We start from the raw sequence: 27888 nt of genomic DNA on the forward strand, positions 1-27888 counted from the left end.
CAGGGGAGAGGACCGGGGCAGATGGCTTATGCCATGCCCAAATAACCCCGAGCCTATCTTTCACTGTCTGTGCTGCTTCATCTAGATAAGTGAAAATGACTGTCTAGAGGAAACACAGGGTGCAAACTGATGGACAGGAGAAATCACTGTCTCCTGTGCTGTATATTACATGCACGTAAACCTCTGCAGTTAGAGATTTCCATGCATTGAGTGGGGAGGCCATTAGATTCCACCTGAAGGAAACTAATCAAAGAAATTTCTCTCCTCTGCTCCCATTTGCTTGCTGTAGTACATAAGCAGAAAAACAAGATACATTCAGGGGAAGCACGGTCATGCTACTTTGTAGTTCACACAGGTCCTGTGCATGTCCCTCCCAATTCTGCATAGTACTGTTCTCATGTTTTAGTGCTTTTAGATCTCTCCAATTCAATTGTTCCTAGTTTTGCATGCTGCAGTGTTTTTATGCTTTGCTGCTGGTTTTTATTTTGGTTTTATTATGTGCCATTTTTATTTATTGGTTTATTGTTTGTATTTTGTTTTAATGCATTGTATACCACCCAGAGAAATTGGGTTACTGGGTAGTTTAAAAGGAACATGATGAAGTATTGTCTGGCCAGCAGTCTTGTGAGCTGGTGCTGAATGCCTTTAGGACAGGGCTCACCCAAGACATTCTGCTGCTTGAGGTGGGGAAGCAAATGTATTTGTTTGCTCCATTTATAAACCACCTTGTCCTCCACGGACAACAAGGCAGTGCACATGTTCTCCCCCCTCCTCATTTTATCCTCGCAACAACACTGTGAATGAGTGTCAGTGACCAACCCAAAGTCACCCAGTGACCTTCCTAACCAAGAAGGGACTAGAAAGCAGTTCTCCCAATGCTCAGTATAAAGCTGTAACCATCACACCCCACTGGCTTTCCAATATAACCTCCACTTCAGTTGAGATATATATCACTAGGCAAGTTATTCTGACTCCTGGGCAGAGGTGTAGTGGCAAATTTTGAAAAGTGGCCATTCATGATGGCAATTTCTGCAGCGGCATCCCCAAGTCTAAAAATCCAGGCAGTGATGTTGCTTCATTTCAACAAACCACTTCTAGTCATTTTTAGCTCCACCAGAACTGGTGTCTTATAAAGCTGATGGGTCTTAACTGTCCATTCAAGACCAAGTCAGACCAAACTACTTTCTATTACAGCAGGGAAGAATAAATTGCTGCTAGAAAAGTTCATTTTTTCCCGCCTATATGAGAACTGCAGCTAAGCCCTGAAGAAACAGGGAATTCTGAGGGGTAGTGGTGACAGATCAAGAAGAACCAAACCTGAGACTGAAAAACCCGTAAGTATCTCTCCATCCCCTCCATCCCCCCTGCAGAAAAGCAAAAATAAATGAATAAATACATCCAATAAAAATGAATGCAATAACTATCGATTTCTTGCCCCTCCTTGGCACCCAAAATCAGCTGCCTGAGGCAGCTTCTTTACTCTGCCTTGGGGTAGGACTGTCCCTGTGCTGTAACCTCCCTGCAGCACTTGTATGATTTAATAAAATTGTATATGTGCAATACTGATCTCTAGTCAAACACACGGTGTGAATAAATCCTAGAGAGGATAGGACAAAGACCTGGATATGACTTGTAACATATAGAGGGAAACAAAAGGAAGGGAAAAAAAAAAGAAAAGAAGACATCTTCCCAGCATTCTGTAGCAGTTTCCATCATTTCTGTTGAAACACACATTCCATGCTGTGATGGCATCAATGCGAATTACTCCTTCCTCATCAGACACATCGATAGCTTTTGGGCATGATAATTGTGTTGCCAGAGAATTTTTGCCTTTTCCAGTACCAGGTGTTGTCTCTGATGGCACTGCATTATTTAGTTCAATTTAAAGTTAGCGGTTGGGTCCAGATACAATCATACCCAGAAGAGATCTATTGAAACCCACAGGACTTTGGTTAGTAATGAGTAACCAAAGGCCCATTGATCTTAATGTATCTACTCAGACTACTTCTGGGTTTAACTCATGTCAGTTTTTTATAAGTTGCTGCCTGTTGCTAAGTGAAAGACTGTTGTAGTGTACGCTTCACATTACTTTGCTGTGGCAATTGGTTTCAGTCGTGATGTAGATTTAGTTGCCGTAGTCCAAGTATATTTAGCTATGCCTACGTCCCATTGGAAGTCAAATAAACCAATCGTTCCTCCTCAATGGAAATTTACTTCAGCAGGATTGATCTCAATGGCCATAAGAACAGACTGGGTAGAAGGGGTGGGTGACTTCTGGCATCCTTCTATTGCTTGGCCTACAACTCCCACCTGTACTATTCGGCATAGCCCAAGGGGAGGGATCCTGGGAGTTGCAGGCTAAAACATTCAGATGGGCACCAGTTACTCACCCCCAGTGCAGGGGTAAACCTCCACTGATTTAAATGAAGCCATACCGCTTTGCCTCCCCTGAGCATTGAGTTTGCATTGCAACTGCATGTGTTTCAGAAGTGCTTTCACTGTGAAAAGAAATTTTTCCATCCCCCTGTGGTGGAACATGAAAACATATCTGAAGCTATGACTCCAGTGACATTGCCTATGAGAATATGAAGAAGGAGTAGCTATGTATGTTAGTAATGGTAAATCCATTCTTTTATCCTACAGCCATTTTGCACTCTGTTGCCAGCAACAAAAAAGATACAGTGTTGTCTTTAACATTTTAATTTCTGCCTCATTCATTTCAATGGGTGTAAGTACTAATCTTGGATACCACCCATAGTTGCTAGACAGGATTTAAACAAATGTCAGTTTTAGTCCTTACAGAACTCAGTAGAACTTACCTCTGTGTACACCTCCTTAAGATTAGGCTAATTCTATCAAAAGACTATCTAGTAAAGGGTATTGTTACTTCACTGGGTCATGGCTGGTTCCCATGTGCAGGTTATCCAGTGTTGGCAACAACATCTAGTGAACTAACTCACTTCAGAGAGAGCTTTCCAAGCAGCTTGATTAAGTGAGGTGAGCTTGTATATTCAGCTGCTAGTCACCAGTGTAAGAGTGCAATGTGAATGCATGTGTGAGCCAGTTTTCAGTGTTCAGAAATTACACTGATTTGGACGACGAAGACGACAACGATGACAACAACGAAGAAGAAGAAGAAGAAGAAGAAGAAGAAGAAGAAGAAGAAGAAGAAAGAGAGAGAGAGAGAGAGAGAGAGAAAGAAAGAGAGAGAGAGAGAAAGAGAGAGAGAGAGAAAGAAAGAAAGAAAGAAAGAAAGAAAGAAAGAAAGAAACTTCTGGATTTTATTTAAGAACTTTCGAACATATACTTGCACCCTCAAAACACATCCATTTCTATGCATATTTACAAGGAAAAACCCCCACTTTGTTTCCAGGTAAATGTGTATAGGATATTATTGGTCCTTAAATGGTGAATGGTGCTTGTTCTGAGAGATCAACCCTGACTGCTCTTTAGAAGGCCAGATACTGCAGATGAAAATCAAATACTTTGGCCACCTAATGAGAAGGAAGGACTCCCTGGAGAAGAGCCTAATGCTGGGAACAATAGATGGCAAAAGAAGAAGGGGACGGCAGAGAATGAGGTGGCTGGATGGAGTCACTGAAGCAGTTGGCGTGAGCTTAGGTGGACTCCGGGGATGGTGGTGGATAGGAAAGCCTGGAGGACTGTTGTCTATGGGATCGCAATGGGTCGGATACAGTTTCGTGACTAGCATAGCATAGCTTGTTCTGAGGATGTTAAGTTATGTTAGTATCCAAGATACAGGGTCTGAGGAGAAAAAAATCCGTTCTTATGCCTCTACAACAGATGATCATAAAAACATTGGTAGTCTCTGGATCATTAGTATCATAGATGATCCAGTGCTAGGAGACTTTTTTTGGCTAAGAAGTATAGTCTTAGTCTTTTATTTTCAGTAAAGAGCTCTATGGTCCTGCACATGAATCAATTAGTTAACAAAAGATTCGCCCCCCACCACCAACCAGGAGCTTTTTCAAACCACCCCTAGAACATTAAAAATCTACTTAAAATACTTTGAAGTGTCTTGATTTTTAAAAATGGTTTTTGCTTTCTAGTTTGTTTTGCATTGTTTTACTCTAGTTACCTGGATCACAACATCCAGGTAGCAACATCATTTGTACAAAAGTCAGAAAAATATACTTGGAATGTATAGGCATTGTTCTCTGACAATGTGTTTGATCAGGTGGCTTCTATACCTTGCAAATGGTTACCATGAATATTTAACCAACCAAGAGAGTGTGCAAGGGGACTTTCAGGTTCAGGCAGTGTCCTCAGGCTATTTGACTTCTCTGCTGCCAAGAAAGATACTTTAAAAGTAAAATGTGATTCTTCCCACCAGTTCAGTTCTAGACATTTTCCAGAAATTAAGACACACAAAATTAGAATTGTTTTTCTTAGGTGAACAAGTTGTAAAAGCTTTCTTAATTTCCTCTACCTCCACCTCAAGATTTGTACTAACGATGTAAGATTTTTAAACAAATAAATCCTTTCAATACACCCAGCAAATAAAAAGCTGTTTGAAAAATAGCACACGGATGCATGTATCAACACTCCTAAATATACACATGTGGATATATGCGTGCATATGCATAACAAAGTCAAGTATATGTATATGCAAACCATATGGAATAATAAATATAAAATTAGAAATGCCTTATAGACAAAACCCCAAACCCATACAAATTATACCTGGGTTATAGCTTTATCACCAGTGAAATGCAGTTTGGGTTGCTCTGGAATGTGGGTTGATGTGGAAATATAATAGGAACAGGGGACCTAATGGAAAAAAGGCTTCTACCTCCTTTAAGAAGACTAATAGTAAATAATGGGCAAGCTGATGCAATCTAGCAGGAAGTTCTTCCATGCAAGCCCTTGCAGAGGGGTTTGTACAGGAGAACTTCCCGGAGGATTGTGTCCAAAATATTTAGCCGTAGAGAACAGGGCCATTATCATTTGGTGTAGGCAGCTTCAAGGAATGTTCACATCAACCCAATACCTCTAATTATTTCTTTGTTTTGATACTCTGAAATGTCATTATTTCTGTCTGTGCATCTGGATGTGAGCAGGAGATTCTCCTTGTGGAGCCGTCAGATTTGCAATTCTGATGCAAAAAACAATTCTCATGCAAAAAACAAGTGCAGGCACAATCATATTTCCAGCTTCTCCCATTTTTTACCCCTTTCACTTTTTTTTTCTTTGAGGCATGCATAAAGCAGCCATGCATGATCTATGGGGGTACAAGTGCATCTAATTACACCCTTGAAATGCATATATATCTTTTGAAAAGCATTCAATACATTTAGATTTCCGATACCCACTCCTTCACTCCCACCCTCATTTTTCCAGTCCTCAAATCTCCACTGCGGGAGTCCCAGCTCTGTAGGGACGCTTTGCTGTAAGCCCCTTTCATCTGCCATTCCCTGTCCATGAAGTTTGTACACTTCCCGGCAGATGCTAATTGTTAATTAGCAATCACCCACAAGTACCACAGGCATGCATTCCCACTGAAGTCGACACAATAGTTCAAATACTACTACAATAAATAATTACTATTTGGGTTATGATTTATTTATTTCTTCAGAATGTGCCAGGAGATAGCTAAGAATAATTACAATACTAAATATTGTATATTGTTATTTATTTTATATTGTTAATTTTATGTTGTTATTTTTGTATTTCATTGTATTTTATTTTGTGTTGTGAGCCGCCCCGAGGCTTCGGCAAGGGGCGGCATAGAAATGTTTTAATAAATAAATAAAATAAATTAATAAATTAATAAATATAGGCAGTGATCCACTTTCATCCTGAGGAAGAATGGTGGATCCTGATCTCTGGAGTCTTTTCCTGCCCTGGGCACATTTCGATCCAGCTGTCCAGTGGAGATCTGTAGCAATGCTCCCAGAGCTTTTCCCTCCAGGCACACGGCTGAAAACTTTTCCCCACCACCCCAGCCTCTGTCCTGTCAGAAGGTGGCTACCTGGGCTGGGCAGCTCCTCTAGAGAAGAAGGTATTAGTTGCTGCCTTACCTTGCGTTGGCTGGCGACGCTCGCTGGCCGCTGGTGGACTTCTGGTCCTAGACGTCCGCCCCCCACCCACAACGCCTCCGACGCTGGGAAATCCAGCCGATGGGTCGGTGCTTTAAAGATCCAAAGGGGATTTGGCGTCGCCCCCAGGAACTGTCCGCACTCGCTTCCTCTGGGAAGATTTTTCTCTTCTTCTTCTCCCTCCTCCTCCTGCCCCCCCGCCCCTCTGGACGGGGTCCCGGTGGCAGCTCATCAAGGCTCCCTGAGCAGCGGTGGAGGGGGAGGTAAGTAAGGCTGGAGGGCTGAGGTCGTGGGGGGAGGCAGCGCAAAGCTAAGATCAGTTCTCCCCCGCCCTCTTGCCACGCTCTCCTCCTCCTCTCCTCCTCCTCCTCCTCCTCCTTCCTCACTACAAATCCTCGAACCGGGGAAGTTTAGCTTTGCCCAAGCGGTGTTCTTCTTCTCTGCAGCCCCGCATTCTCTCTCTCTCTCTTTCTCTCTCTCTCTCCTCGCCTCCCCCCTCCCCCCTCTTTTTTCCAGTTTCGGAGCTCTGGGAGAGCGGCGGGACGACAGATTGGTTTCTGCCTGGTACCAACGGCACGCAGCAAAGCTGCCTGCCCAGGATTGGGCTAGCGTGAGATGAGCATTTTTCGAACTTTGCTCACTGCTCCGGGCATGGCCGGGAGCTCAGATTGGCGAAGCCGCTGCTCCGCCGCCCCCGTGTCCCTTTGCTCCCAAGTGACTGCACTGGAGAGAGGCAGGACCGGTCCCCTCCGCAGCTGTTTAACTCCACTTGCAACCCGGGCAAGACCAGTCTCTTCCCTCTGGTCCCTTCTGGACCGAGACGCTGCTATCTCCTAGCAACCTCATCAATCTTCTCGGGATGCTTTCTGATTGGACAGGGTCTAGAGGAGAGGCACGCCCGTTTTGCCAAAGAATAGCTGGGGATGCTGCTGCCGCCTGATGCTTGCATCCTCGAAGTGGTAAGAATAGGTAGGCAGAGAGCTGGGTCTGGGAAGAATGAGGGGCAGTGCTGTGGCTGGGAGCTGGAAGGAGAGAGTAGAAGACAGGCTGAAATGCAAAATCAGGCCAGTTGCTTTTCATCCAGTGACCTGTTGTCACCTTCTGTCTCAGGTGGTGTAAATTTAGATTCTCCTCTTGTCTCTTCTTTAAGAAACATCAATTCCTAAACTCTTTCATATGCAATAGGTAATATTGATCTGGTTGGACTCTGGAATCTTAGATCTCTCTTCATATATAAATGCGCTTGTGTATGTATAACAGACAAACCTACATATTGTTAGAAAGAAAACAGTGAAACATGAAGAAGGAAAGGATTCAAAGTATGAAAGAAACAAAAACTAAAATTCAAAAATATGAATTGATGGGGGGAGTAATCCTATGTCCTCCAGAGAGCGGCCACAGAATTGTTCTGAACATCCCCTATTAGAGACAGATCTCAGAAAGGAGAGTCAGATTTCTGACAGCTGGCATGGAAACAACAGGACTGGCTGGCCTCCAAGGTCAGGCACTTGACCTCAAAGAGGGTGAAAGGAAGCATTTTGGTGGGTGAGGAGAAGACTGGAGAGGACAGGACTTGACCTTTCCTGAGCCTCTGCCAGGCTTTTTCTCTCCCCCTCTGAAACCCTGAGAACAGGGAGGTGAAGCTCTCCCCCAAGACTTCTCCTACTCTGAATAGGAAGATCATAAGGTTTTTTGCTTACAGTCTTGAGATCATCAAGGGAACAGTCAATAGGATCATGCCCTTAATAGCTAAACTTCACTAAGATTCTGCTGTAGAAACTATATGTGTATGTGTGCTTAAAAATGAGTTATATGTGAAAGCTTACAATCAAAAGCAGATAGTTCAGCTATAGAGGAGTCTCCAACATTTGAAATATTGAGAGTGTCATGGGTGCCCACTCAAAATAGTGGCTGGCCACTCATTCCCCAGAAGTCAAACTGCTGAGGCTTAAGAGAAAAGCACTTTATCCAAGAACTAAACACAAGGCAGGGAGGGGGCCGAGCTCCAAAAACGCTAAACACTAAACCCTTCCACTGAACCCAAATAAAGGTGTTGCTGAAGTGTAGCAAATTGCTTTGCAGCATGCCACTTTCCTAGCTAAAATCACCTTTTAAGAAATATGATAACATGAGGGGATGTAAGGAGGGTGGTTAGTGCCAAGAGAGTGTCCATGGGCATCACAGTGGGGACCCCAGGCCTAGTATGAGGAAAGATGTGCAGCCATTTACATGTACAGCCAGAGCCTTCCAACATGTTACAGAAGCGCTCAAAAGATCCCTCAGTTTAATTCCAGAACTTTCACATGTCAATTGAAAGTGCAATGGGAGTTAAACATGCATGAAGTTCAGCTGCTCCAGAAGACTACTACTACTGAAAAAGTTGAGGTAGTCATCCAGCTTTCTGTTGAACCCATTTTGTTTGCAATGATTTTGTGAGGAATGCTTGCCCTGGGAACCTTCCCTTTCCACAAGCTGTTAATATGTAATGGCATCCATTAGCTGTCCTGTACATAAGGGAGGTGGAGAGAGTAGGAAGGAAGGACTTCCTCACACAGTATTTCAGTTATGGAAGTGGATGTGCTGATGACTTCCAACAAAGAAAGTGTTGTTGGAGGAGAAGGCTGTCAGTGCTCCTTGCTCTGATACTACCTCCAGATATCAATTGCCAGGGAGCAATGACAGAAGAGGTCTCTTGACCTCTGACTGGCTACTGTGAGATTCTGGTTGCTCGACCAGAGATGCCCTTTTCCTGATCTCTTCCTGCAGCCCTGTCTAGGTTTTGAAAATTAAGGAATATGAGTTGTGTCATGGACAAGCTTTTAATGGCAATGTTATTCATGGTGGTGTGCTGTTTTCAGGCAATGGATCTAAAGAGGGAAGCAAAACTAAAAGTGAAGGATGAAATGGAAGACTCCACCTCCCATGTGTGTTTGTGTGGAGATCAAACTCTTCTCTCCTTGCTGCAACATGTTTGACAGCTGCTGCCAGAAAACTCAAGGTTTAGGGGCAAAGTGTATCACTTCACTGCCCTGTTTGAATGAATCAATGCATTCTCCCTGATTGCCAGGACTCCCAAGGAGTGCAGGGAGAAATCAGGTCAATTATTCCTCCTTACAACTTTCCCTAGTTCCAGCTTTGGCTAAGGCTCTTTGTAGTTGCTTCTAAGCCCACTCACCCCTTCATTTGAGAGACGCATCTCTCTATTTAAACTCCTTCTCTGCAAGAGGGTTTGCCAACACAGCACATGCTAGTACTCCTGGGCAAATTACTGTCTTATCCATTGCTCTGTCTAAGCTTGACTCTCATATAGCTGACTGCTGCATTTTATTCTAGGCATTCTGTCACCTGCAATTTTAGTGTGTGGATTGCTAGGGCTTCTTTTCTCCTGTTGTTTACTGCCTTGGGATGTTTTTTAATTTGAAAAGGTGGGACTGCAGTACATGTATTGCCCTATCTGTACATGTAAGGAGCAAGGTAGAATGCATGTTTTGCATAAAAAGATCTCCACATTTAACCTCTAATACTGAATACCCCATGAACTGAAATTGGAAATGCTGTTTTATTGAAATGAATGCAAATTCATAGATCTCAGTAGTGGAAATGGGAAAGGCCCCTGCTTGAGATTCCTGACAGCAGCATTAGATAGACTCATCTACCTACTGGAATCAAATAATCCATTTTTTCAGCATCCTGGAGTTAGTCCCTTTATTCACCAGATCATTTTAAAAATGAACAGAATGACATAGATCTTTGTATATTTCCCTTCATGGCTGGGAAACTTAAGTTAGGGAGGGGTGATAGCAGAAAAACAGGCACCCATCCCACCACCTTTTCTGTCGTCCTGGTCACAGGTGCTTCCACAGATCTTTTATTTAAAAGGAAAAGGAAAAGAAAGGGGAAGGGGATAAGAAGGGAAGGGAAGGAGATTTGAATGCATCTGCTATGCAATCTCCAATTTTGCTGCTACAGTGTGGGTTATATTTTGCATATGTGTCAACACACACAGTGTGGTGGCTGATCATTTGTGTGTGATGTCTATAGAGCAGCCATTTCATCTCTGTATTGTACTGACCCATATTTGTGGGTGTGATGATAGAATCTCTGGCCCCAAGGTAGAAAAATCTATAACAGTACATCCATAGGGAAGCCAGATCAGTACTGCAGGAAGAGGTCATCATATTCAAGACTGCATGCTGTGCACTAGTCACAATTACCTTTTATCTTTCTTACAGCACAATCCCTAGTATGTTAACTCAGAAGCAAGTTCCACTGGCTACCGTAGGTAGAATGCAGCAATGTGCATACACCAACACTTTTCTTTGTCCTTGACACACCCTGAAATCTGCTCTCGAGAGATGAGGAAGCCTCCAGAATGTATTTGGGGGTGGGGGAGGTACAAGGGGAGGAGAGACAGGGGACATCCTATCATTTGAGCAGAGGTCTGATCACATGCTATAGGATGGAACCTAGTGGGAGTTTCTCCCCAGCAAGTGTCTTCAAGCAGACTGAGAATAATTCTATACATGTCTACTCAGTAGTGATTCCTATTGTGTTCAGTGGACTGCAGACTGTAATCCTATAGACACGTACCTGGGATGAAGTCCCAGTGAATCCCATGGTGTTTACTTCTGAATAGACACATATAGAATTGCAGTTTTAACTACCACTTCCCAAAGTGTGCATTTAGGGTGAAAAATAGTTTTTCAATCCACACTGCAGAATAAATCAAAAGGAACTTATAGGCTTTTGATGGGAACGCTTTTCTTTCATAAGTTTGTGATGACTGAAATAACTGGTTTATATGGCAGATGATTAAATACCATATTAGTTTTTGTGTCCCTAACTTCAAGATAACATTTTTTTCATAGTAACCACCAACGAGCAAAAGAAATTCTGCAAAATGCAATCCATTTTATAAATTCCAAGTTTGGAACCTGGATCAGTTGGCCACTGATGTGCTTTTAGATGGTTGCATCTTAAAGTTTTAGCATCCTTCTGTGGTTTCACTTGCAGAAGGATGTCCTCTTGCAGAAGATGTCCCATTTCCTCCTTGGTTAAATAAATATATCACCTCAGCATGTGTAGTATTCTGTATGTCATATTAGCCTTTGTGTAGAATGTAGAGACTAGGCCTTCCTTGTCCCATTAGGAATATGTGTGGCAGCCTCCTCATTAAAACTGCAGGCCCTTTACTAGAATCACCAACTTTCGGGTACTTCACCTCCTGTTTTATATGTTACTCTGGGGTGTGATATAGTATATTCTTGCTCTTATCAGGTATTTGGTCCTATGAGAAGCTTACTTTTTACTGTCCACATTCTAAGCCTGGAGTTTTCAACAAAGGACACCAATGAAGTTGCAGACTCCTGTCTTGGTGCCCACCAGGCTCTTTGTCTGTTCTGATTTCAGTCTTGTTTTCTAAGATTTCTTTGCATTAAAAATGACAACAGCTTGGAGGCTGGCTTGCTGTGAAGCAGAGTTCTGCCCTCCAGCACCATCTTTCCTTGGCTACAAAAACGGTTTTGTGTTTTGGAGCTCAGACCCCACATCTGTCTTTTACTTCTTGGACAAGTTATTTTTCTTTTAGCCACAGTAGTTTGCCTTCTGTGAAATGAATCTTTTGTGACCAGCCATTTTTTGAATAGGCAAACACTACCTCCATGGTAACCATGTGTGTGTGCTCACAACATTCTATGAAGATAAGTTTGCCCACCAAACACCCCCCCCCCCACCATGTCAGGGACCCCTGTTCTAGCCCACTAAGCTCTGCCCAGTGATTTCCCCCAGACTCTAATAGGCTGTGTCCTCCTGACATGCCAAAATCTATCCAATTCCACCACTGGATCTCTTCCCTGACCTCTTTCTAGTCCCATGCTTGGATCATGGATCTTTAAAGTTACAGGTTGGCAACCCTTATGCCACAGAAGGTCTGGGTGTCATGGATTTTTGAGCAAGTTTCTGGAATGGATGGTGGACTAGGTGGTTTTAGGATTCTGATTCTCCAAATCCTTTCCAATCCAGGTTAACACCTGGTTTCAGGGTAGAAACAATCTTGGAAGCTCTGGTGGAAGCCTTATACTGGGGAAGCCTTGTTTGTTTTTCAGGCCCATTCATCAGCTTTCACTACCATTGTCTGTAATATGCTTCTGGATCATCTGACCTAGTTTTTGTTTTGGGGAGGGTGTTATGAAGTCTCTGCTCTTACTAGGCTAGCTGGGCTCAGAAGGTGGTGCTAGGGATTTTCTGCTCTTCTCCATGGCCGTTGATTATGATGCATTGTTTTCTCCTAACATCTACATGAAATCACTGCAAGGTGGGAATCATCTAGATATTTTGGTGGAAGTGTCACCAAAGTGTAGAAAATGTTCTATCACTCCCTTCCACTTTGTAATTCCAGTCCAGGAAGCTGTTATAACACCTGAATAAGTGGCTACAGACACTGTTGGGATGGATGATTGAGAAGAAACTGAAATTTAAGGCAGATAGGAAGGAAGAACTTTGGTTGAATAGTCCTGGCCAGCAGTGATAGGAAAACCAATAGCAACTCAATGGGGACAAATGGATAGAGTTGTCATAGCTAAGTAATGAATTCTGTCCCCAAAGTAATGCCTTATACACACTGAGAAGCTCTCAGACTGCTTCTTCGCAAGCTCCCTCAGAACCATGTGCACCTCAAAGCCTCTCAGGTTTCACCACAGCATCTTCAAAAAGGACCCCCCCCCCCCAGTGGATGCCCTGGGAGACAACAAAACATGCCATTGTGCCATTGCTCTTCAAAGTTGAATGGAATGTTTCAAGTCAAAACTTGGCAACTGTTCTGCTCATTCTCTCATGGGGATTATCAGCTTGTCCGTAAATGATTAAGTTACCAATATCATCCAATCCGTTGTGCTTTTTGACTCAAGTCAGCTTTAGAAGGCTGCTTTAGCCTGATATTTTCAAAGCATTCAAGCAGCTTCCAGCTTTCTTGCTTTCAAACATAGCAAGCTGGCTACAAGTATTTCCTTTCCTGGCCTCACAACCCTCCCATACAGATGACCTACTTTACATATTTTTCTTTGAGGTGTTTTCGGATTCATTGACAAGCCTGTTTTGCTTATTGGGGTTATGCAACATTATCAAGCTGTGAAGCACTTAGCAGCCATCGGCAAGCTAGATTTCAAGGCCCATTTGCCATTCCTAAAGTAAGGAGGGATGCCATAAAGTTCAGCACATTGCTGTCATGGGCAGTGACACATGGAGCCATTTCCTGTATAATCTCATCATATCTATGACCCACCCCATGCCAAAAGTAAGGCAAAGCAACAATGTTTCCCCATTAATGTGAAATACCAGGTTTTGTGGAAAAATAACATCCACAGCCCACAGGCAACAGCTTTTGCAAGTCTAAAAGCTCCTCTTGAGCCTGTTTTTATTATGTCGGCAAGTGTGTTTCAGCTTCCCCACACACTGAGAATCCATCTGTTTATACCACGGTCTAAACATCCTGTGGAGATCTTCTTTGCTCCTCCCCCTGCCCCAATCAAAAATGGAAAGGTTCGATTTTTGAACAAGAACTTTGCTGCTTTCCTTATGGAACGTTCTTTCGATGTGAGGCAGGAGCCATCATGGGCTTCTATGACTGATGGGGAAATACGAAGCACTTAGACTGGCCATGACATTATCTGGTCCTTGTCCCTGGTGAGTTCTATACCCAAAGGATCACATTCTCCCATCCCAGGAGAAGGTGTGAAGATGAAGCCGATCTATCTGGTCCAACCAATGAGGGGCATCATGAAAGACAGGACCTTTTTAGCAGCTGCACCAATATTGTGGAAAACCTTGTCTCATGAAGGACAGACATAACTGGATGTCTTGCAGTACTTAATAATGAAATTTATATTCTAGCAGTTTTGGCTTGCTGTGTTTCTGCTTTTTTGTGTTCCGATTGTACTCTATGTGAGATCTTTGCCTTTGTGGTTTTTTCATTGTATTTATATTCTATTTCTAATGCATTTGAATTATATTTGTAATGTATTTAATTGTAATTTTAATATATTTCATTGCATTGATAATATGCTTTTACATTGTTGTCGTCTACTTTAAAAATACACGGCACTAGAAGGTCAAACTTTTAAAATCTTTATTAAAAATGAATACATTGTTGATTTAGTTTGAATATTACGAAAGATTCAGGGGGTGGCATTTGACACACACACATACACACACACAAATTATATACATACATACATACATACATACATTTATAGTCAGTTTATAAAAGTAATTTTGTACTGAACATCTTTTTTATTGTATTTACTGACCTCCTGAATAAAAGTACAGAAACTCCCTAATAAACAGAGGCACATGGACACTACCTTCTATACACATTTCATTTTTGCCTTTTTTGATAATAGGAATGGCTGAATGATCAGACTTGCAGCTATTTTATACAAATGAAACCAAACTCATAATCAGACCAAACGTTCTGTTAAAATAGTGTTAAGCTTTTTAAAAAGGGGGAATAGTTGAGATCAGTTTACCTAAAGTAGCGGGATGGGAGGGGTGAAGTGCAGACTACCACAGAGAAGATGAAGAGAAACCACAGGTGGCAGAAAAGATGTTTCTTTCCTGTGGAGGGAAAAGATGTGGGAGAGGCAGGGATGCAGGAGAAACTTGTTTCATTTAATTTCTGGTCAAGATTACACAGTTTGGGCCTTCTGAACAGAACACAAAACTCAGACAAAACCTTTGGTTGAAGCATGTAAACTTCCAGTTTTGCAGTATGATTTGTGGGTCAAGAAAAATATATCTGACAGGATATGTACTTTAACAAATGCACAAAACATCTTTTAATCAATGGGAGAAGATGTGTGCTATTGCTGTATGCATTTGAAAATGCACACATACAATATGCACAATTTTTCTTGTGATAAGAGTAAAACAAAGACCATAATCTGGTATGGACACAAGATGGAATGAGCTTCAAAATGAAATTTGGAGCACTTGACAAACTTAAGTTTTGCTTGTACACACATCCCTAGGGAGAGAGAATTGGTGGAGGGAGCTTATTGTGGGTAGTGAAAGGCTAAAACATGGATGGGCAACCTCTGGCCCATCTGGCCTTCCTATCGGGTCCACCAGCTTCCTTTGCAGGCATCTCCTGCTCTAGTAACTCTCGTCCTGCCCAATGATCAGCACGAGAGAAAGGAAGCCAATCTCTAGCACTGAGAAGACAATCAATTTTGCTGTGTGTAGAGATGCATGGAGTGATTCCCTCCATGCTCCTTTGTGCATGAGGAAGGGAGCCTGTTTCCTGATGCACTGAGAGGCACGGAAGGAGTGATATTCTGGTCAGCCTTTGGGATGCAGCTGCCTACAATATCAGGCAATACTGAGAGGGAGTGTCTTAGGTGGCAACCTGGCCCCAACTACCAGGTCATCTTCTCAGCCCTGGATTAAGCAACTCCCTTCCATCACTGCTTCTGTGTTCCAGGTTCCCACTACATAATACAGCGTTTATTTTTTAAGTAATGCAGCAAGCGAGCACTCCGTAAAGCCAGAGTTGCAAACGTTGCAACAATGGTACCCACACATGTCTGCCTGACATGTGGCAGAACACTTCGTGCCCGTATTGGCCCTATCAGCCACCTGTGGACGCACCACGGACAACTCACAACCCGTTAGATGTCAAGGTCCTCATCGGAAACGATGGACAAACATCATCATTAATGCAGCAACATTTAACTAGCTAATTGGTGAATTAAGTAAATGCCCTTTATTCAATTAAAAAGGTGTCCTTGTTTGTATATATAATGCGATGGTAGCTGGCAAGCACCTTCTTGGTAAAGGCATTCTCTCTCACACTGGAAGGAAGGCCTCTTCTAATATAATATAAATATATTATATATATATTTTATATATATATATATATATATATATATATATATATATATATATAATATAAATATAGTATACATATCTAAACCTGAAGGCATTTCTTGTTTCAAAACAATTGCTTTATGCAGATGTAAATCTATGTGAATTGAAGCAGTAGATTAACTGACTGAAACCTGTATGAGCAAATTTAATTTCTTTAGTCAAGTTGTGATTAGAAGCATTGTGGGAATTATGGGAGCAAATGACATTTGCTTCCAATATTTTGGGTAGGAATCTGGCCTTCTTCTACTGCCTCATCAACAGAACTGAACTTTCTGTCTCCCTCAGCTCAGGCCTCCAGCTCAGAAGTACAGTTAGGTGGCTTTAGGCTCTGGACTTAACAGCAGCAACCCTCTTAGATGGCCATATGTATGACTTGCTTCAAAATGAGGAAAACTTTCCCTGATCTGTTTAGGCCCCTTTAGTCTAGATATCTGGCCCAAAGTCTTTCTCTGTGTACACCACTGTTCTAGCTCAGCTCACTATTCTCAAGACTCTTAAGCTGAAAGGTACAATCTAGATGAGGAAGTACAAGGAATGATAATCAGATTTGCAGATGATACAAAACTGGGTGGAATAGCTAACACCCTGGAAGACAGAAAGAAGATCCAGGATGATCAAGATAAGCTTGAATGTTGGACTGAAAGCAACAGAATGAGATTCAATAGAGACAATAGAGACAAATGCCAAGTCATCCACCTAGGAAAAAGAAACCAGATGCATTGGTACATGGCTCAAAAGTACTGAAACAAGAAAAGACATTGGAGTTATTGTGGACAGCAGGCTAAACATGAGCCAACAATGCAATGTAGCTGCCAAAAGGGCAAATGCTATTTTAGTATGCATTACTAGAAGTTTCACATTCAAATCATGAGAAGTAGTAGTTCCCTTTTACTCTATATTAGTCAGACCTCATCAAGAACACTGTGTTCAGTTCTGGGCACCATAATTTAAGAAGGATGCAGAAAAATTAGAAAGGGTCCGGTGGAGGGCAACCAGAATGATCCAGGGTTTGGAAACACTGCCCTATGAGCAGACTGAGAGAACTAGGCTTGTTCAGACTTGAGAAGACTGAGTGGGGACATGATATCACCCTATGAGTACCTCAAAGTCTGTCACAAAGAGGAAGGTCAAGATTTCTTCTCAGTGATACCAAGTGTAGGACATGGAATAAACAACTCAAGTTGTGACAACCTAGATTCAGGCTAGACATCAGGAGAAGTTTCTTCCCTGACAGAGCAATACAACAGTTGCCTAGACAGGTGGTGGGCTTTCCCACAATACAGACATTCAAGGCAACACTGGACAGTTATCCATGTGGGATGGTGTAACTTGGTGTCCTGCATTGGCAGCAGGAGGTTGGACCCAATGGTCAACTATGCTATTCTATGATTCTATGAATTCAGATTTGGGTGGCCATCTTCTCAGTGTTCCTTGTTAACTATGCACAATAGAAACCTGTAGACTGCAGCAGGCAACCAGGTGCCCACCAATAAGCCAGGTAGGTTGTAATCTTTTGCAGCATTTGAAAATTAGCATCCTCTGAACCAATGAATTACTCTGATATGAAGATCCTTAATCAATGATAGTGTGGCACACGTGTGTGCATGTGTGTGCGTGTGTGTGGAACATTGAGTGTATAGGCTTGTATGGGGGAGATGCATGGCTATCTGGATGAATAAATAAACCCCTATTTGCGCCCTCGACCATTCAGTCATGTCTGCAAATGGTCTGAAGTTTTGTACTGCCTGCTGATTCTATGAAACAAACTGAACAGGGGAGACACATGCGACTGGCGAAATGTCAACAAAAGAATGCTGAGAAGAACTGCAGTATGAAAATCCGCTCATGGATATTTTTGTGGGCTTAAGGGAAGGAAAACAGCTTTCCTCAAGGATTTATAATTTCCATCAACTGATTCCTCATGAATAAAAACAGTGTCATTTATAATATGTGAGAGGCTCAAAAATGGATACTGGCTTATTATGTGAAGATGGGCTGTTTTGGGAGCACCTTTGTGCTCCCAGCTAGCATGTGGCAGTCACAGAAATACAAAATGGGGAAGATACTATCAAACTCATTTCCTGAGTAGCTTTACTTGTGATGTGAGTTTCTTTTTGGTTCCCAGTTTATACATTCACCAGGCAGCACATTAGTTCTCTGGAGGACCAGTACAGCACCTGCTCTGTCTTTCATGCACATCACGTGAAGAGAGGCAGACACTCTGCACAAAGGTTGGTAGGCACAATGGCCTGATTCACATAGGTGGTCCTGTGCCCTCCTTTACAAAGGATAGTTCTCTGTGGCAAGGCATCTCCATTTTGAAGGGGTTTCCAGTCCAAGTCTGATGTATTGATAAGGAACTCTATGAAGGGAGGACAGCAGGGCCTTGAAGCTGCCTGCCCACAGCTAGCACTTGGGTAGCAGCCTGACCAGGCACATGGGTCCTCTGGCCACAGCCTTCCCAGAATCCCTATTATGGTGAGATCTACTGTGCTTCTACTTGAACTATAGCAGTTATTTCTAAATTTCACCCCTGCCTCCGCACTTTAAACAAAGATGCAAACTTATGCAGGCATGTACGAGATATAGTGTCTCTTTTGGGGGAATGTGTCCACCTAGATTTATTTATTGTGTTGGTTTGTACGCTGCTATAATAGCCCATATCTGGGCTCTCTGTGTGGCTCAGATTCATATGATTTCTCCCACTTTTCTGAAGCAAAACTTCTTTCATGAGATTATGCACAAGGATGAGCTGGTATCTATTACTACCCCAGGGAATGTTGAAACCAGGGCTGCGACTGTAATCTACAACTTATGCTCACTCACATTATGATCTGGGTTGTTCGTTGGTCTTTTCACTGATTTCTCATAAAAAATACTGGTGCTCCTTGAGCAACAGTAACAACAGCTACACTCTCTTTTGCTGCCTGTACCTACCAGATGAAGTCAGGCCCAAGGTTCAAGGGATGGGCAGCTGTCAGGAGGTGAAGCAGCAGGAGAGGGCAGTGGTTAAGAGTAGGGGATTTGGGTTCTAGTTCTTGCTCAGCCATGAGCCAACTGAGTGACTTTAAACCAGTCACAGACTCTCAGGCCAACCTACCTCACAGGGGTGTTACAAGGATAAGATTGAGAGCAGAAGAAGAATGGTGTAAGCCACTTGGCGTTCTTTGGGAAAAAAAAGTGGGATATAAATCCAATCGATCGATCAATCAATCTCTGTTACTAGTTCTAGAGAGACATGCAACCGTTGTACTTAAGAGCAATTGCTGCCTCTCTTTTTGGGCAATACATGGTACCGGGAGTGGGATTCAGTCACTGTCACTATCACCACCACCAGCACCCTCAGCAATCAATATGTTGTAAACACAATGTTTTTATTAAGAAGCAGGAGGATCAGTCATCTTCTTTCTTACTGCTTGTGCCCACCAACTGCTGCTGCTTCTTTTCCATGTGTGTCCTCCTTGTGGGCTTCTTCAGGGAGCTGGCTGGACACTGTGTAAGCAGAATAATGGATTAGATGAGCCCTTGTTCTGAATTAACCCTCTTCCTCACCCTCTTTCTTATTAATTTTGTGTACAGACATTTTTGGTGTCATGGTCTAACACCCCAAACTGCATATGCTGCAGGGATGTAACGGGCTTGACTTCCTTGTAGTGCTGCTTGGGAATCATGACAAGGATACATGCCTTCAGGCAGCCTCCCCCAACCCGGTGGCCTCCAGAGGCATTTGCACCACAGCTTACAGAATTCCCATCCAGCAGGGTCATTAACTGGGAGTTCTGGGTGCTGCAGTCCAAACATGTCTGAAAGGCACAAGGTTGGGGGAGGCTGCCTTAAGGCACCATTGTATGCTTAAGACCCTCCTTGTCACAAGTCCTGAGGTCCTGTTTTCTAACTGGCTGGTGGAATGCAGAGGGTGACAAGGCATTAGCAGCTCCAGGGGCATTGGCTTCCTTGGAATTCCCTTCTGCAGCAGGTCCCATTCCTGTCCACAAGGATCCTTCACTCTCCTTCTTTCCTTGTGCAAGGCAAGTTCAATGTTGGGCAGTGAAAATGGATCCCTGGTAGAAGCAGGACTCAGCTGGAAGGACACTCCCTCCAGCAATAGGGTTACCAAGACTGGATTTGTTCTTCACCACCCAGAGAGCTTTGGCTATTGGGCAGCATCTACATTAGCCATAGTAATAATACATTAACTGTTGGGCAGAGTGAACAGTGTCTCGGGGAAAACTTAGCCAGGGGTTGAAGTAACCTGATTCTGACCATGCACCAACAGTGACTATTGGCCTCACTGGCCTGAATGCCAGCCATGCAGGTGCAAAGCTATGCTTTCAGCTCAAAACACCTCTCATGGCTGACTGGGGCTGGAGCACACATTTTCATGAGCAGAGCACATGTGGCCAGCTCAGCATAAACATGAGCAGCATGAACAGAAAAGACAGTATGCTAAGCCAAGAGCCCATTGCTTGCAAATGTAAAGGACTGAGAGGAAAGTAAAGGCCACTGAAAAGAAGGGATAGAGTGGCACGAGCTGGGTGTCAACACAAAGAACCCCCTCTAGGCTTGGTCTTACCTGTGCAGTGGGGAAAACGAAGAGGTGCTCATACACCACTCCTCAGCTGGACCGTTGGATGGCGTGAACCTGCATGCATGAATTGACTCAGACTTCTCCACCCTGGAGTCCTTCAAACGTGGTGGAGTAGGATCCTCATAGTCAATGTGGGGATGATGGCACAATAGTGAACCCCAGGGTGAGAAAGGCTGAACTAGTTCACTACTTGCTTTTTCCAAAGCTGCAGTTGCCACTTCTGTGTTGGAAAGCTGTTCTGTTTGCTGCCCTTTCTCTTTAGATGAATGAAGCCCAAGGTGAGAATTCCTACTTTTGCTTTACATTTGAATCCAGTCGAGCCAGCCAACTCACCAATGAAACATTTGCAGTCGCCCCACTCCAAGAGCCAAAGCAAGTCTGTTTTTCAACAGGCACCATGATCACCCCATGAGTTTTAATGTCTCTTTAAGTGATAATCTCTGCTGCCTCATAATACACCAAATAATGAACAGCTGCTCTGGCTGATCAAATGCAGAACCAAAGTTGAGACACTAATCTGTTGCAGAAGCTGTTTATTGCTCCTGGCGCATAAAGCAATAGGGGTTATTGCCATCCCAGAGCCAGCTGTAATAAGAAAGAAGAGAAAACACAAGCGGACTTGTCTTCCTTCACAAACTTTGGAGGTGTTACGTTCCTAAGGGCTGCTGCTGCTGCTGCTTCTTCTTCAAGTGATGTTTCTAATCTTTTTGGGTTATAGCAAGGGTAGGCAACTTGCAAACCTCAAAATGTTTTGGCCTACAGCTTCCAAGATCCCTCATTGTTGGCTATGTTGACTGGGGTTGATGGGAGTGGAAGGTCCAACTATTTGGGGTCCCACAAGTTAATTAATTAATTTACAGCATTTCTACCCTGTCCTTAACAGTGTCTCAAGTTGTGTATGTAGAATAATATCAGTGATAGAAATGTGACGATTCCTAGCCAATATGGTGACAAGTTAACTAGAGGGAGTTACTCAGTATTAGAAACCACACTGTAGGACAGGGGAGGGGAACATGAGACTGGGGGCCACAACCAGCCCTCCTGGAATTCCCACCCTCTGGAATTCTCCCTTTCCCTGGTCCCAAGCCCTAAGGCTCAACCATGAGCTGTTTAACGGTTTCTTGCTTTTTGTGCAGTTTTTTCTCCATTCTGAAAGGTTGAAATGCCTCTCTCCCAACACTGACTCCAACCCTGGAGCTGGTATGGAAAGTGCTGTACTGACTGTGAGGAGGGGGTGGATTTGGGGTCGCAGCTCAAACTTCAGAGTGGTTTTCCAAGAGTGTGAGTTATTCAATGACCATGTAGACAGTGCCTAGTGGTCATAGGATGGCTCCCTAATTCATCATGGGGGAGGGAAAGGGAGGAGTGAGGCACCGTCATCCTACAAGGTGTCCTGGTGATGCCTCTGGCCCATCTGCTTATGAATGAGTGTGAAACACTTAGATGGCCAAATCAGCCTTCTAAGTGTTTTGGAGACTGGGCTGGTCAGCCAGGCAATCCTTGCCTCCGCACTCCTGCTGCCCTTCACTGCAGGTACACAATCCTTCAAGATGGGGAGTTAAAGGCAGCCACATGGCAGAGCTGCATAAGCAGCATGGCACAAGGGTTTGCAGTCTTACTGGGTAATGCCTAGGCTGGACAGGTTGCTGGGACTTGTAGCAGCAAGTCCAGATCAAGCTTCTCCCTGTTGTCCTTAAGCATCCCTTTTGTGAGGACATGTCAAATAAAAACCAAGGTTTTATTTACAGACTGTCCTCTTTGTCTACCATGCCTGCTCCATTTCTCTTTGTACTGTGTCCATGGGCGCACACTGTCAGGTTCTTTAACGTCTGCAGAAAACACAGTAATGCGCATGTACAGGTGACCCTTTATGTATCACCATCCTGATAGAGGTACAAGTTCAGCACATCTGGAGCACACCAAGCTGGGGAAGGCTGCATTAGTAACTTTAAATGTCAGCCCCCAACTGCCAACCCTTCATAGTTGGCTCTCTGAGTGAGCTCCAGTATTTAACAGGTACAACTCCCGTACTTGCAAAGCCTGCACTTCTAGATGGCACCAGCTTTACTTTCTTTTTACAAAACCTGGCTTCCTAGGAGGAGCCGGAATCATCATGCAAACTAGACTTATGCTGGAGAATAGTGTGGCTCCTAAAACTATGGATGTTGGCTGTACTTTATCTAAACTGAGCCAGAATCTCCTGCAGAGGACCAACAACCCTCCCTGAATCTGCTTCTTATACTTTCACCATCAGTAAAGCAATTAGAGACAGGCAGCTTAGATTTCCCAGCTGTTGAAATGAAAGACATTGGGCTGGTTTAGGGCAAGCTTCAGACACACAGGAGTAAACAGGTGTAAAATGCCCTCTAGTGCAGGGCATTTAATTAGCCCACTGGGGCTTTCTTAGTTACTTAATCAGGTCCCAGGATTTACCTTGTTTAAGTTATTGAATTTGTATATGCATTTCAACTTGGTTTTATATGGAAACCTTTTATGTTTTATAATGTGTATTATATACTGTATTTTAATGTGTTTTTATAAACCACCCAGAAAGCTTCAGCAATGGGGTGGTATAGATTAAATTAATAAGCAGAGCAAGATCTTAAAAAAGAAAAAAAGGGGAAAGTACATTTTTCAGGATACAAATCAAAGTGAAACTCAAATAGTTTGCACAGTAACCACTGTGTCATCACAGCAAGTGATAGAGTTTTGAGGAAATGTTGGCATGTTGGCAGATCTTATTCCTGTTCTTTCTCTCTGTATTTATGACCCTTGCATGGTTTTGTTGGGAGAACTTTACTACAAGTGCCGAGTGTTTTATTAGGCAATTGCCTCATGGACTGCTCCAGCCCAGTAGCTGTTGGAAATATCAGGTTGTTTCGAAAATAAATATTTCAGAGAAAATCTCATGAAGGACCTTTGTCTTAATTGATTGGAGTCCAGTCTTGGAGTCTCAATGACTCTTCTTGATGGGATGGTTTTTAATTCATTTCTGTTCCTCGAGGGGTGGGTTCACTGGCAGTTCATCGGATTACTGCCAGGATGAGTGTCGTCACGATATTTCACACCAACATGACAAGCTCTGCGGCATTTTGCATCCATGCTACACTAAAGGTATCAGTGCAGCACACCCCAGCTTTTGTAGCACTCTTGCAATCAATTAATTTGTCCTTGGTTTGAACCTACTAAGGCGCTTTCAGAAACTGAGTTATTTACAACATATGCCTATGTGCTTGTGATAGTTCCCACTTGTGTAATGGGACTTTTGTACTATTTAAAATCACCTGACTGCTCATTTCTGGAATGGGGCAGGTAAATGGAGCTTGTTGTTATTACACTGCATTTATATCCCATTTCCCCCCTCTTGTGGGACACCCAGGACAGCTTAGCTCTATAAGCTCTGTCGGTGAGGCAGGCTGGGCTGAGAGTGTGTGAATGGCCCAGAATCACCCAGTGAACGTCATGGATGATTGAGGACTAGAACCTGGATCTCCCCATTCCTGGTCCAGCACGCCTATCACCATGTTACAATTTCTGGTCCAGAAATGAATGCTTCCACTCATTTTCCAGGGTATTTTATAAGCACAAAAGCCCTGTTGCATGAATGCTTATTCCCAATGGAACTGGCATAGGCAAAGTGGGCCACTGGATATTAACTTAGGTCCATTCATTACAAAGAGTCTACTCTAAATCACAGTGAGATTGCACACTACTCCTTATATGAACACCTGGAGCTGGGGAGTGAAATCACTCATACCCATCCTCAGCATGTTCAACTACATGTTGATTATGATTAATTCTATGTGACCAGAACCCTTGAAAAAACAGTTGCTTGCACAACGCCACTTTCCGGGCCATACTGTGCATATATGGACATCAAACATCTACCTCACCTACCTCTACATTCATCTAGTTTCTGATCAAAGGAGGTCAACACTCATCACCCACGATCCGGTCTTGTACAATATCTGATCCACCAAGCCAAACACAGTCCAGAAAACATACCCTCCTCAGATTCCTGGGTAAGGACAGAACCCCAGAACCAGGGCAGGTGAAGGCAAAGTCCATGCTAGTGGAACAGGGTAGAGCTGAGAGGAATATAGTGGCTAAAGCATAGAGCCAAGTCAGAATCTGGTGGTTATGGGGTGGAACTTGGCAAAAGCTAGATTACATTGGCTTTCAGAATTAAATACTATTTGCCTGGCAAAGCAGTAACATGTTTGGTGATTTGGCATTCTTTTGATAGCCACCTTGCTTTGGTGTTCCCATGAATTTAAAAGGTGGTTAACTGAGTTCCTGGTGGATAACTGGCTGTGCCTGACTCAGTCTGTCCCACATTGTGTAAGTATGATCTGACATATATTGGAGCTGCCTTGATGAGATTTAGATTTTTATACCACTGCCCAATATGTCTATTTTATAAGAAAACCCCCCAAATATATTTCAATATAGTACAACTTATATTATATTCAACATATAATTGCTAAAACATCTATATAAACCATTAATAAAGGCAATACCTCAACTAACGAACTGGGCAGAGCACTCAGTCAGGAAAGGCCTAGTCAGGAACACTCAGTCAGGAAAGAGATGGGTCTTTAATTGGTGCCCAAAGAATGCTTCAATTGGCACTACCTACTGGGAGAAGATCATTCCATATGGTGGACACCACCATGGAGAAGTCCCACTTCCGTATTGTTGCAAGATGGCATGCAGATCATGGTACAACCCACAATACTTTCTCCGATGAATATAACTCTTCACTGAAGGCAATCTGTTAGGTAACTTGGTCCTGCACTGTTCAGGGCTTTGTAGGCCAACAGCAAGAGCTTATACTTGGTTTGGTAGCTAACAGCTAGCCAGTGAAGTTGCTTCAACACCAGTGCAACTTGTGCTTGGCCAGGTGTCCCACTCGGAATCTGCTGTAGCCTGGATTATCTGTGGCTTCCAAATTAAGCACAAATCCCATATAAAGTACGTGGCAGTAATCTAAACACGAACTGAACTGTTGCATGGACTACATGACCAGGCTCCCCTTCTCCAGGATGTACCAGCTTGAGGTGGAAAAAGGTGCTCCTCTCCCAGGAACCACATGGGCCTCTGATGACAATGATGAATCTGGAAGCACCTCCAAAATACACCAGGAAGAATGTGTGTGCGTGCGTGAGACTAAATGGAATAAAAATGGACCATCAGTTTAGCAATGGAACTGGATTTTAAAAACTGGATGCAAGTTGTATCAGTCATAAGATGCTTGCCTTGTGATCAACAGGACAGCTTCAGCACTTGTGTCAAGACACCTTTTTGAACCAGGAGACAGGCCAGATGTGTGGCTAGGAGGTGTCCAGCACCTGCTGCCATGTGTAGTGTTGAGCTTCAACAGGAACAGTGCACAGTGAGTAGTACGACAGTGTGCTAACCTGAAACCACTCCACAGTTACACTATCAACATGAAGGACCAATCCATATGACGCTCAGGGTGTGTCAGCATGTTGGCTGAATGAAAGTGCATAGCAGCCAAGCGTGTGGTGGAGCAGTTCTTTGACTGCCTCACCAAGTGGTCGAGTGAGCAGCCCCAGTGACAACTGGGTGCATGGCAAAGCATCTGAAAGAAAATTGATTGCCAGAATTTTCCAACAGATGCCCTTGTTTGACCTCCAAAAGACTAAATAATCTTTAGTAGGGGTTTCATTATCACAAGCTATGCATGTATCACTGTTGATTCAGGCAATGCATTTCAGGCGACCTTCCAAAGTGTAAGAATATGTTGGATTTATTTAGCCAAGAGTGAGCGTTATCATCATGAAACATCCCCAAATATTGCTTGTACTGAGAGTCTGTAATATTAATTCTATTGGTTAGCAAATTGATTAATACCAAGACCACTAAAGAGCTTTAGCAGTTGCACTGAGGCAATTCTTGCTTGTGCATACACTTGGCTGCTTGATTGGGGTGACTAACAATCTAGTCTTCTGCATGTCTACGCAGATGTATGTCCTACTGAATTCAGTCAAACATACCACCAGGTAATGTGTATGGGAAAAAACTGAAATTCCATACCACTCACCTGGGAGTAATTGAATTCAGTAGGACTTTCTGTTCAGTGGACATACATATTTCAGCTTGTGCTGCAATGGACTGATTCACCAGCTGTTATTCTTAGGTGCACTCCTAAGTTGTAGATCTTTGCAGATGCAATATGTGTTCAGGAAGTGAGGACAAGTTTTTTGTCTATAATCATGTATTCTTGTATGCTTTTATCAAGCAGGAACCCATGCCTGGCTGTGCTCCCCAGACCTCCCCTATCCTGCACTGCCTACTTTCAGGGACAAACCTGGGCTTGCCACTGCCTGTGTGGATTCATTGTTCATTTGAGATTCTTACTACTGAGGACACCTCCTGCAAATTTAAAGGCATTTTTGTACTTTAATTGTTGTATAATCCATCTTGCTTTTTCAATGTGGAATATACATTTAAATGAAAAAAAATGGAAAAGGCTGTTATTTATCATGTAATGCAATCTATGGTTTCTTTCTAGGTGGTAGAACATTGATGGAACTTGGCATTTAACTGACAGGACATCTTGTTCACTCGTTAGTCCATTTAGCAATAATAGGAGCCTTTTGCACTGAGCCCCACTTGTGTTTCAATATCATGATACTTTCCAAAGAAAAGTCAAGAATAATTGTGAGCAAGCAGGTTATATTTTCTGGATAAAGACTAAGCCAGCCAACACCACGTATTTTTCTGGATAAATATGTTTATTTTTTCCTAAAATGAGAGACAGAAAATTAGACAATGTAGCCCTCCAGGGAATTTTGAATATGCAAATATGAAGAAAGCTTTGCTAGAGAAAAATTGACCTTGCTGTTAGTCTGTGAGCATTAAATTGCTTCACAGCATCATCAAAATTCCCCGTGATAACACTGCATGGGGGTGGGGTGGGGAGACATACACAATGACTGCAATTCCATATCAAGCAATCCTAAAGGAACTTGCCCTATTGCAGATCAGAAATATCTCATGTTAGCTATGAATGATCAGTGGACTAAAAGATTACTGAATAGCATAGTTTAGAAAGGAGATTGATTTCTATTGTCCAAAAGTACAACAAAACTACTTGGATTCTCACAGTTGACCTACCTGTAAGAACAAGTCTTCCTGAGAACCTTATTATTAATTTTATGTTTTAGAAATATAATTAATATTAATAATAGAAATACTAAAAAGGGCTACAAGACACTGGAATGTGCATCTTTCCTTCCATCTGCTCTGTGCATTTGGTACCTCCTGAATGTTAGGTGCTTATCTAGGGCCAGA

This window comes from Varanus komodoensis, unplaced genomic scaffold (genome assembly GCF_004798865.1).
Source record: "Varanus komodoensis strain SLA01 unplaced genomic scaffold, ASM479886v1 scaffold13_3, whole genome shotgun sequence".
NCBI classification, from domain to species: domain Eukaryota; kingdom Metazoa; phylum Chordata; class Lepidosauria; order Squamata; family Varanidae; genus Varanus; species Varanus komodoensis.